Genomic DNA, 12421 nt, shown 5'->3' with positions numbered 1-12421 from the left:
TCGCCTTTGATTTGTACACACACACCCACACACACTCTCTCTCTCTCTCTCTCTCTCCATTCTCACACAAGGTTTTTGTGAGTATATCCGCCTGTACTCAGGTTTTGGGAAGCTCAAGGGAGTTCACATCATTGTAATGTGAATATAAGTGTTTGAAATTTCTGGGGTTAAAAAGCCCTCCACACGTTTTTGCCTACCCAGGTCTTAGGGTTTTAATATATTTCGTGCCCTTTCTCCTTCTCCCCCTGTGCTGCCCCCAAACTGCTTGAACGCACTCTCCCCATTTGCATTACACAGAGCAGTCTGGCTCCATCTCGTCCCATCCCTAAGCTCAGCCCAGAGCCGCCTTCTGCACATCCACTTCTGTGCCTTCCCACACAGTGGGCTGTAGCCGTTCCTTCCCACATGAGGAGCTTTAATGGGGTTTCAACCCCACCTCCTTGGACAAGGGAAATGGGGTGGTAGAGAGATTCATTTCCCCATTTCTTTAAAGGCAGAAGCAGATGGGGCCAATTTTTGTTTTAAGTAAATTTTCTTTCTTTTATATACAATTTCACTAAAGGTCAAATGGGACTGTTGCCACAACAATTGCAACGTTCTTGAGAGAAATAAGATAATAGATGAAAATGTGTCATGCGGTGCCTGGCACATAGTAGATCTTCAGTTAAAACACAGCTGTCCTGTCCTCTCCCACCTGCCCTCAGAGTCACAGGGTATTAAAAGGCACAGTGCTGTGTGGTCAGTGATGGGGCATCTCAAGGGGCAAGTGTGTGAGGGGGAGGAGTGAGAGACGGAGCTGCAGAGGGGGAGTGGGGCCAGATAGCTTCATGCTGTGCCTTTATCCTCTGCATTCAGAAGTCAGAACTTAGCACATTAGATATAAATGGGAGGTGAACCTTTGTAAGTAGCCGTTTCAGCAGAAATCTTTTTACTACGATTCACGATGTGGCTCCAAGTAGATTTAAATTTGCGGAGTGCCCACAGGAGAAGCGGGTCATGGCTCTAGGCTCCACACCTGCAGTGAGGGTGGCACGTTGCTTTCTCCTCCCAGGTGTGTGGCGGCTTACAGGCCCTGCCTGCAAGACTGGTCGGAAACTTGTTACCCTGTGGAGCTGGTTTGCATGAGACGTCCTGCAGGGGAGAGGCTGACAAAGCTGGAAGCTGGAGGGGCCCTGTACTCCTCCAGCAGGCCGCTGGTTTCGAGAGCGCTGCACCTTTACTTCTCTTTAAGAGAGAAGAGAGCCACAGGCCAGCTGGGCCGTTGAAGTGTCAGGCCAGGGCCACAGGGACCTGCCATGTCCGCAGTCTCTCAGAGCTACAAGGGGCCAGGCCCACCCAGCAGAGGGCCTTCTCCTGCCCCGGTCTTGACAAGTCTTTGGGCCATCCAGCCTCTGCCCAACACCTCTGGGAATGGAAATCCATAATGGTGAGAAAGGTTTTTCTTAGACTGACCTTCCTTTAGCGTCTACCTGCTGCACTTCATTTTGCCATCTGGAGGGGAAAAAAACGTATTCTCTCTTCCTCAGGACATCCTTGTTGATTTCAAAGACCACAGCCATGTGCCTCTTGGTCATCTTCCCTTAAGCGAGCCATCGCTTCACTGCACCCTCTCCCCCCAGTCCTGGCCACCTCATCTGAACTCTGCTGTTTGCCTTGGACCCACAATTCCCCAGTCCTACCTGGCCCCAGGGATAGGAGGCTGTTGCTTCCTGTTAATGGCCACTCATTTCCATCAGGGTAGCCTGAGATTACATGCTGCCTTCCTTCTCCCTCTTCCTCCTCCCATCCCTCCCCCTACCCTTCTCCTGGTCCTCTCCCTCCCTCCTCCTCCCCCTCTCCCTCCTCTTTGTCCTCCCCCCTCCTTCCTCCTTGTCCTCCCCCTCCCTCCTCCACCTCCTCTCCCTTCTCCTTGTCCCCCTCCCTCCTCCTTCCACATCACATTGTTTACTTGTATTGAACTTTCAGGCAACTGAATGCCTCAGTCATTTTTCATATGTGCTGGTAAGCTTTGTTTCTCCCTTTCTGTCTGCGAACAGTTCCTTCTCTTGGAGATTTCCTGATAAATGTTTCTTATTGACACACTCTGCCCCTTTTCGGGCTTCTTTGCTTGTTTGTTCCCCCCCTTCCCCTTTCCTGCTCTGTGATAGTCTAATTTTCTTTCCCACTAGTAATGCCGTGTTTCAGTGATTGGAAGAGTTTGGGGCCTCATCTATTTTGCCCATGAACACTTATTCCCCCTCTGACTCTCTCACATTTTCCCACGCAGGCACACTCGTTCCCTGAGCCCTGACCCTGCCGTCGAACCCCATGGGAGGTGTCCCTGGGTTTCTTGCCCTCAGGCTCATCAGGTTCTCCCCTGCATCCTGCACTGGGATATCTGAAAATTCCACCCCTGGGGAAAGTAGGAGCACTTTCCAAACAAAGGTCCTGTAAGGACACTTGGGGACACTTTATTCCCAAGAGCAAACACTGACTAGGATGTCTTTTTGGCTATGATGGGATCTGGTAGAAAAGTTTGAAGTTACCAAAATAGAGAATATGTTCTGATGTCTTGCAAATGAACCAAATACACTTCCCTGAATGGAAGAAGAGTTGTGTGTGTGTTTTTAAATCACTGATAATAATAGCAGGGATGACAGTAATACTCATTACGGGCCTGGCACTGTGCTCTGTGTTGTACACACCTTTGTCCTGTAGTCCAGACAGCAACTCATGAGGAGTGGGTGTGCCGATCTCAAAGCCTTTGGGGGGTGGTGTCCTCAAACCTGCCCTGATCACATGGCTGGAGAGCAGAGCCAGGGTCAGACCCTCCCTGTGGAGGCAGGGACTCAGAACTAGGAAGTCATGGTTTCCCACAGGATAGTAGGGATAGTAGGGAGGATAGTAGGGAGCACAGTGCTTGGGATCGTGGCCACGCCACTGTTGCTGCCACTCTGGGCCTCAGTTTCTCCTGTGGTAAAGATGGGATTGGATTAGATGTGCTTGAGACTGTTACCAGCTACATATGTCTGTGATTTGACATCTCTGTCATTTCAGAGCCAGCTTCCTTTGGGAAACATTGTTGTCACAAGAAAAAAATTGCCCTCTATCAAAATGTTTTCTTGTCTTGGACAAAGTGGATGGGGTTAGTGCCAAAGATAGGAAAACATTACTACAGGATATGGGGGTAGAGATGAGGGTAAGGGGGGGTGGATGGGATCGCATCTGAAACTGAATAGAGACATAGTTCTTAGGGAGCCACAAGATTATACATTTGATTCTCTACCCTGCAATTCAAGCCTGCTAGAGATAGTGAATGTCAAACTGGTAAGGGTCCTCCTCTTGGCCCCGAACTCAGAAATTTTTGTGACAGGTTAGGAGGGGTCCCCAGCACCATTTAGCTCACCCCTTCATTTTATGTCAGTGGAGCTCCCAGCCCTTGGAAGACAGAGACCTCTGAGATCATCTGGCCCAAGCTCCCAGAGAATTTAGATTGGGTGGGCCCCCGGGTGTACCACCCCTGGTACTTGTGTCTTCAAGAGCAGGCTGTGGTAGAGCAGGGCTTTCTTCTGGAATATGGAACTCATAAGACTCTTTCAGCCTCTTTTCTGACAGCTCATCTACCAGAGTGACTGGATGCAGTACAGTTGGGACAAGCAGTCCAGAGCCCTGCTGTTTTTTCAGGAAGCCCCTCTTGTCCGTCTGCCCTGAAGACCTGTGTTTGCCAGCTCACTCTACAGTTAACACCTTCTTAGTAGGAATTAATGAGTCCAGGGTTCTTTGCTACTTCTCAGGTGATAAACTGTGATAAAGTATAGTTAAGATTTCCTAGCTTAGATGCAGGAAAAGCCTGCATGAAGTCCCATTGGTAAGAGATGTTGAGTTTTTCATCCAAAAATAATTTCTAGACAGTCCCCAATTTTTGAAGGTTGGTGTTTTAAACATAGAAAATTGTAAATGGCATTTAGATTTCCAGGCTGGCCTGCTTAACCCATAACACAGCTGAAACACTCCCTATTACCATGAATCATAATAGAAAATAATATTTCTGCAAATGAAGAGTATAGAATTGCAGTTGCAGACTCCCTATGTCTTGAACCACTTTTGGAAGGCCGTCAGCAGTCCCAGCCAGAACATAAACACATTTACACTGAAGTGTAAAAGCAGGATGTCCGATTAATCTTTGCTCTGATAAGAGGGAAGTGAGGAGGGAGCGAGAGGTTCCTGGAGATCTCTGGCCTCAGCTGGGGAAGCAGCAAGGAGAGAGGAGCATTTGAGGGCTCTTGTATATGCAACCCTTACGGTCTCCCACCAGCCTTTCTTTCTGGTTCTTCTAAATATCACGTGGGCCAGCAGGTCCAGAGTTGATAGGAATGAGGTGGGTAGCAGGCAGGGAAGACTCTAGGGCTTCTGTAGCTTTGAGCAGAACAGAACCTGTTGGCAGCCTGCCTTCTGGTTCAGAATGGATGAGCCGGCCTGCCCCGCAAAACATCTTCTGGTCCTTTCCAGGTCAGCAGTCCCACATCTACCAGTCCATCCAGAGCTGGCTTTCTACCAGGCACAGGCTGGCCAAAGCACCCCTTCCTCCAGGGGCACCATACTGTTCTAAGATAGGAGCTAAAGCTGTCAGAACAAGGAGACTGCAGTAAGGTCCCACTGCAGCCCAGACTGGGCACACTCTGCCCTTAGGAAATTTAAATCCCTCCACTCAGATCCCCTCTCTCTGCCTCTCTCCCTCCATTTCCTCCCCTTCCCACCCCATCTCCCCCCCCCCCCCCCGCACTCCCCCCTCTCTCCTCCCCATCTGTCCTTCCTCTCTGTCCCTCTTCCCTCCTCCCTCCTCCTCCCCCTCTCTCCCTCTCCTGCTTCCCTGCATCATGCATTTACTAACACTACTCACTGACCATTGGAAATGCCCAATTAAATCCTGACTGCTGTGTAACTTAAATTCAAATTGTACCCCAGGAATTCTGACACAGACTGTGTTTCCCATTGATTTAAAAAATTAAGACTCAGTGATATAATGTAATTCATTATTATGTAATAAAAGCCTATTATGGATTGTAATTTTTCAGTGACTAACTCGATTTTACTTATTAGTGTTCATTTAAATCTTAGCTTATTATATGTTCAATATTACAAGTACTAGAACCATTTTTCTTCAAAAATCAGCCATTCAGATTTTTTTCATCAATTTAGACAAGACTTTCTTTCTTCCTCTTCCTCCAAAAACATTCAGATAAGTGAAGTTTTCCTACATTTAAATCGGTGAATGAATAGGACCAAACAGGAGGGTGATTAATTTTAGAACCAGAAGCACCAAACTGAAATGAATTTTTATTAATTTCAAAATCTGACACTCCAAGGACCCTCTAGTAGAACCCGAGCTTTTGTAAGTAGCCACCCAGTGAATTGGTTCAGTGCAGAAACGGACCTGTATCTAGAAATGCAACTTTAAGATCATTTCCAAGCCAAGCTGCAGTTTCATTAGGAATGTTCCCTGATTTACATTTTCTGGGTTTAGTAAATTCAATTCAAATTTATTTCCTCCTAAATGAATTTTTACTACCGGAAGGTCCTTGTATGGAAATTATCTTCTGTCATTATGTGGTTTGGTGCCTCAGAGGATGAGATGGCCTTGAAACCGGGGAGTGCTGGCCATGGCGTGGAGAGGACCCCCGGTTACCTTTCAAGGCTGCATCTGCACCTGTCCAGGGCTGAGACAGGAGGGAAGGGCACCCTCAGGAAGGAAGGTGCTTGTGTTTGTGCCTTTGTCCTTTTAGGGCAAAATACCTCCATTTGGCAGTTCAGCTGAACGCATCTTTGAAGGCAGCTGGGGAGCTGCCTGCCTGTCTTCCTCCCCACATGGCCCTGTCGCCACCCCTGCTTCCCTCCAGGGAAGTGGCTTCTGAGGAGGTTGCTGAGGTGGGCTGCTCTCTGTTGAACCAGAAGCCTCCCCTCGGAGGCTATTGAGATGTGTTCCTCAGGCATGAGGATGACTCACCATTTCAAGATCCCTTACAAATCCGAATACTGTAGGTCCTGCACGTGTGCTGGGGGTGCTCTCAGCATCACTGAGTTTCTCCATTGCCAAATTGTGAAGACTTCAGTTTTAAGAAACAGAAATTGAACCAAATTTGGTAGATAAGGTAAATTCCTACAGCGTCTTTGATAGAAGCGCTTCATATTCTCCTCTGCAGCTCTCCGGCTGCACGAGGGCAAGGCAGTCAGAGGTGGGCGGGTGGGAAGGTCAGACAAGGGATCCTGGAGTGAAGGGAAAAGGACAGAGAACCTGCCCGCCAAGCACTGTTGTCCAGGGCTGCGGTGGCTGGCATTCATTTTGACAAGGCCATCAAGAGGTGGCATGAAGAGCAGCATATTTATTTTATGTGATTCTTAGTTTTCAAGGTGAGGGATGCATTTGGATGTACTCTTAATTGTTCTTAAGCATATATTATAGGCTATCATCCAAAACTCTTTTCTAAACTTTTCCTGAAGCAAGTATTTTAGCTCTTGTAAGTTAGGTATATAGCTGCATAAAAGCGTGTCTCCTGATACTTGCTGTTTGTCCCTTTTGACCTTCGCCAAGTGGCTCCAGATTGTTCTGTCACCACATCGTGCCCATCATCTCCTGAGGGATGTCCAGGCATGGACCTTCCTGATCCTTCCTGCTCTGTCATCTTCAGTGAGCTGCCCTGACATTACAAGATGGCTATAGCCGTTTCAGGCTTCCCAGGCAGAAGCAGCAATGTCCAGGGGACTGGAGGCCTCTCTCCCCTGAGTGTCCCTTAAGAGCAAGGAAGCTGCTCCCAGAAGCGTCCAGCAGACTCTGCCATGGCTCATTGGCCAGGAGTTGGTCAAGTGTCCCTTTATCAAGGAGAGTGCAATTGTCTTGACCAGTTGAGATGAATTAGGACTTAGCTCCATCCCTGGAAGAGGGTTGTCACAACCAAACAGAATCTGGGCCTTTCCAGCCAGGGAGAAGGAGCAATGGCTTTTGGGCAGCCAGTGATGCCAATTTCATCATCAATCTTCCTGGACTCAGAGAGTACTGAACACCTATTAACTTATTTTAAGAGTTCAGCTTTTTTTTAAAATTTATTTATTTTAGAGAGAGAGAGAGCACGAGCAAGGAGAGGGGTGGAGGGACAAGCAGACTCCCCCCTAAGTACGGAGCCCAGTGAGGACTCAAGGCTCGAGCCCGTGACCCTGAGATCATGACCTGAGCAAAATCGAGAGTGGGCCACTTAACCGACTGAGCCACCCAAGAGTTCAGCTTTTCATTGAACATGTTACAGAAGATGTTTAGTCGAGAAGACCAAAGCCCATGTCATCATCAGACTCTTCCAAGTCTTCTTCCTTCCTTCCAGCTCCTTCTCCTCAGCTGTGGCAGCCGTGGTGGAGGGAGCGGAACCTCCTGTTGGGGCAGCAGCAACTGCTGGGGCAGGTCCCCCAGCCCCTCTCTTGCAGATGAGGCTCCTGATGTTGACGCCGGCCAGGGCCTCTGCAGACAAGCCTGGCCACAAAGGTTCAACACTTCACCCGCTGCTTTAGTGAGGGCATTGATCTCATCCTCCATGACTGTCACCTTATCGTCATGCAGGATGAGGGCCGAGCAGATGCAGGTGAGCTCTGAGAAGGAGGCCATGGCGTGGGTGCTCTGCTGGTCTGCAGGTGAAGCGAGGGCCTCACCCCAGCGCGGCCTTAGCTCCCTCAGAAGACCGAGCGCCTCAGTCACAACTGAGGAAAGGCAATACTGACCATTTACATTTTCCAAATATTTCATCATGTGCAAAAATATGTGGGTTTTTTTCTCTTTAAGTTATAATGATTAGAGAAATGATTCATTGCTGACCTTGGGCCTCTGCTTCTCCTTGCCTGAGCTGGACAATGTGGACTCACTGCTTTTGATCATTGGGTTGACTGACAGGATTTTAGAGTTGGAAGACCTTTAAGAACATGCAGCTCAATCTTTCCATTTTACAAATAGGGAAACTGAGGCTCATGCTGCGAGGGACCAGCCCAGCGTCTCATAGCTAGTTTAGCTGAACATGCCTGTGATGCCTCACATCTCATTTCGTGTCTTTTTTCTACTTTCACGATGCTTGGTCCCCTTTTCTTCCAGATAATCAGTGCTATTGTGCACTTTTGAGCTTTTCTCCCTGTTTAAACTTGCCTAAGAACTAAAGAACTAGGTAGCAGTCATTTATAGCCCAGCATGAATATTAGATATTTCATATTTTAAGTCTTCTCTTGAATCATTTAAAGGCATTTCAAGCATTTATTAACAGGCATGAGAATTATTTTGAGGGTAAGAGAACTTCGATTCTCTTATTGGTCCTTCAGAATCACACCAGTGTCCTGTCTGCCTTCTTCGTCCTGGAAGGCATAACCGTCTCCGCAGCCACAGCAGAGAAGAGAAAGGGACCTTGCTTCGCATGGGAAAAGCATCCTGCCTGACACCATCCTTAGACCCTTCATTTAATCTAAAAATTTTTTGTGAGTTAAGTACAAGCTGTGTTGTTTTCTCTGTAAGCAGAGGGTGAGGGGAGGTGCATGGATATGGGCCACAGGCCCTGAGAATGCTCCAAGGCCCACAGATGAAGATGTGTGTCTGACAGAGTCCCCCATGGCCCGCCATCCAAGGTAGACTTCTCTTCTCCTTAAAGAGATGCCTTGTATCTGGAAATCTCAGTGCCCCATCGTAGAAGGCGAGGAAGCTTATTTGTACTACAAAAGTTTTGAGGTTTGTTTTTTTTTTTCCTATGCAGAAAAAATCATCATGGGGATCCCACGAAAGGAGTAGTTAGAATATTTACCCTGGAGTATCTATCCTGGTGTGTTTAGAAAGCAATTTGATTTCCACACTGAGCACTGTATAAAGTGAAACATATGTGGTCTTTCCCTTGAAGGGACATGCCTCCGACTGAACTCTTCAAACCATCAGGTCAGAGAAGCAACACGCTACTACCAAGAAGGTGGTGTAGGGTCCTGTGTCTACAGTCCTGTCTCTGAGCTGTCCCCCCCAGTGCTACTGAGGGCTGTGGTTACTGCCTCATCTTCTCCCCCTTCTGGTAGCTCTCGGTCAGGGCTGGGGTGTTTAGGCTGAGGGGCATTCTCACCCATTGCAGGGTGTTTAGGACCCTTGGCTTCCCCCACCACCCACCAGAAGTACCTCTGCTCACCTCTGACTGGCTCCTCGGGGACAGGCTGCTCCTGGTGGAGAAGGTCCATTTGACACAGAACCAACTAGGAAGTTAGAATTCCGGGGCCTGGCTTAGTCATACTGTGCAAGCCTGTCCCTTCCTCTGTTTTTAGGGCCGTTTTCTGACTCTAGTGGAAGAGGACACTTCTTTTTGTTCACCTGACTGCTGACACATTATAGTGTCAGTTAGCAAACAAATGAAATAAACATTGATTATCATCCTCCCCACTTCTCTTCTCCCTGCACACCCATGGGCCTTTCACTCCTGTGTTCTGGACACATTTTTCACACCAGAAAGATTGCTAAACAGAGCCCAAGGGAGTAGCGCGGGGTATTGTGACTGGAAGACCTTCACAGCAGGTCTGCTTCTTACCAAATCTCAGGGCGCAGAGCCCCGGGGTCTGTCCTTCGGTGCCTAGGCGGGCATGTGACGTCTGCACAACCACCACTTCAAAGGGGGGTGCGGGGTTAGGGAGGCTTGGCAGTTTCTTGGACATCAAGCAGTGCTTGCAAAACAAATTTGATGAGTTATGAATGAATCAGAACCAGACGAGTTACATTTCTCTCAGAATGCATATTTAAAACTTTCTACACACACACCAGAGAACATTCGTCCGTTCCCAGAGGATGGGGGTCTTGGCCATGTGTCCTGCAGGGTTTGTGAAGCCAGGGTATTTTTCCACAACATATCTGCATCCTCATCACTTCCCTTTCTTTGGCCACCAACCATCCCGGAAGGTCATGCATTTGGGCCCCTTTAAAGGGCTGGGTGAAACCAGGCTTCTGCACACTCAACTGGGAAACCTCTGTGTGTGGAAGTTCAAGGTGCCCTCCCACCCCCACCTTGAGAGGCTGGGTTCTCACATTGCCAACTTAGAGATAGGCTGGTGGAGGCGGGGGTGTTGGAGGTGGCAGGTCGTGGTGGTTACGGGGAGGAGGCCGACAACCCAGAGGCGCTCACTCTTAATTTGGCTTCCTCTTTCTTATCCTTCTATTCAGGTCTCATTAAATGTCACTTCATCTGACAAGTCTTCCCTAAGCTCCTATTCTAAATCCTCTTTCCTGTTATAACCTTTTATCTTGCCCTATATTGCCCTTTTCTCTTGCTCTTGTCTCTTATAGAACTTAAAACAATTAGTAATTATGTATTTATTTCTATGATTGTCTGTCACCCCAGTAGCTGGGTGAGGTTGAGGACCTTGTCTTCTTTCCACTGCAGTATCTCCAGTACTTAGCCCAAGGCTGGCAGGTAAGAAATAGTTGTCAGATCAATAAATGCTGACAGTCTACTCCTCTTGGGTTGGTGATTTTGAATAAGGGGGTAGGCAGAAGGTTTGGTGTACATAGTCTGTGTTGGGGATTAACCTTGACCTGAGGGTGCTCAGGGAGGCAGGAGGGCGAGCTGGACAAACCTGGAACCGCTCCATGTAAATCAGGTAGCCCACTTGAGATCTAGTGCTTCCATCAGAGCGCCATGCGCTGTAGAATCCAGGCCTTGGGATGAGATCCAGAGGGAAGAAGGCCAGTTGACAACTTATATGATGTGAGTGATTTCAGAAGCACAGGGTAGGATTTTCAAAAATAAAATGAGACTCTGGGGGTTGGGAGAATGGCAGTGCCTGGGGGTTGACTGTGCTTCTGACCTCGCAGGAGGCACTATGAATGGAGCAAAGGGCTCAGGCGTTGCACTTAAGCCTGCCTATGATTCTAGATTTCACCACTGACTGCCTGTGTGGCTCTTAGCCAAGTTGTGTATGCAGTCTGTATTTTTACCTGTAAAATGGGGCTAGTGATAACTCCCTCTTTGGGGTGTCATCAGTATTCAGTGAGCTGACATGTGTGCCTACCTCATAACTCAGTGTCCAGTGAGTGTTGGTCCTTAGTTCTTTTTCTCTTTTGAACAGCCAGCATGGCCAAGTTAAGATTTCTCCTGCTCTCCAACCCGGTCTTGTCTCATTTCTATAGTCAGTGATCAGATATACTAACCCTCCGTCCTTTGGTATGTATTGTGCACATGGCATGTACCCATCATTGTGCTAAGGGTGGTAAAGGTTCAGAAAAAACAGGTTTCTCCTACAGAATGTCTCCCCTGTTAACATATTCCTGGGGAAATATATCTTTGCTTCTAATACCTGTGTTTCTTATTTTATAAACAGCTCTGAATAAAGTGGTTTTCAGTTGATAATTTATATAGGTAAAGTATAAATTGATATCCCCCAAACTCAATATAACAATTTAAAGAAAAGTCTAAAATTATCTTTCAAATACAATTGGTGGAACATGAGAAGCATTTGTAGGTGTTTTGTAGAGCCCACTGAGTACCAATAAAGGGGATGTGCTTTGAGGCTGTTTTGGGGCCTAAGAGACGCATGTGACTACATCAAAGGAACATTCTTCCATTCCCCAGGGGAGGAGTCTTGGCCATATGTGTTGGAGGATTTGCAAAGCCAGTGTAATAGCAAAGTAGACCAGACTGCTTTTCCAACCCCCAACACACCCCCAACACACTCTTCCTTTCACTCTTCCTGACTGCCAACCTTCCTAGAAGGAGGTCATCAATTTGGGCCCTTTTAAAGCTCTGGGAGAAACCAGGTGACAGGCTTCTGCACATTCAACTGAGAGATCAGGAAGTGCTATTTTAAACACTTTACATCCTAATGTGATAGTTTATACGATAGTTATGTGCTGTACTTTGCTTACATTTTAGGAAATACATTATAATATATTTTGGTTTGGGGTTGATGTAATGCAACACATTATAATTTTTCCTATTTAAGATAATGGGAAATAGGTTACCATTTCCCACAGAACATCTGACTTTTAGAAACGGATTACCAAAATGTGCCTTTTCCCATGTGGTTCTTATCTTCAAAGAATGTATAGTCTAGTTGGGGAGATAAGACAACAAGAATTGAACTTTCTCATAAGGAACATAACATAAGATGGTGTACAGTTAAATTAGGTGTTGAAGTGTGCAGTCTGGTCTGTTGATTCTGTGGAGATTAGAAAAAGCAGAATCACTTGGGTGGGGGGAGATTCTGGAGAGGTTTCATGGAGGGGACTAGACCTGCAAGGGCTTTAAAAATAGCAGGGCTTTGTTAGGATAGGAATCAACTTATAGGCCATGGCCGTTGGAATGTCAGGCTTTAAAAGTTTCTTCCAATGAACATTCTTTAAATATCTATAATGCACCAGGTACTATGTTAAATATAAAGTGGTAAGCCAAGAAACATAAAA

The 12421-nt window shown here is 47.2% G+C and overlaps 1 protein-coding gene and 1 pseudogene across 3 annotated transcripts in view; one reads left to right on the top strand and one right to left on the bottom strand.

Moving 5' to 3' along the window:
• CACNA1C (calcium voltage-gated channel subunit alpha1 C) overlaps positions 1-12421 on the top strand; it is a 646718-nt gene that overhangs the window by 134180 nt on the left and 500117 nt on the right. The window lies entirely within an intron of this gene.
• Positions 7285-7627, bottom strand: LOC123001222 (60S acidic ribosomal protein P1-like; annotated as a pseudogene).

Source organism: Ursus arctos, unplaced genomic scaffold (assembly GCF_023065955.2).
Source record: "Ursus arctos isolate Adak ecotype North America unplaced genomic scaffold, UrsArc2.0 scaffold_26, whole genome shotgun sequence".
NCBI classification, from domain to species: Eukaryota; Metazoa; Chordata; class Mammalia; order Carnivora; family Ursidae; genus Ursus; species Ursus arctos.
The sequence above is the reverse complement of the archived record's forward strand: the minus strand, read 5'-3'. Positions and strand labels throughout refer to the sequence as shown.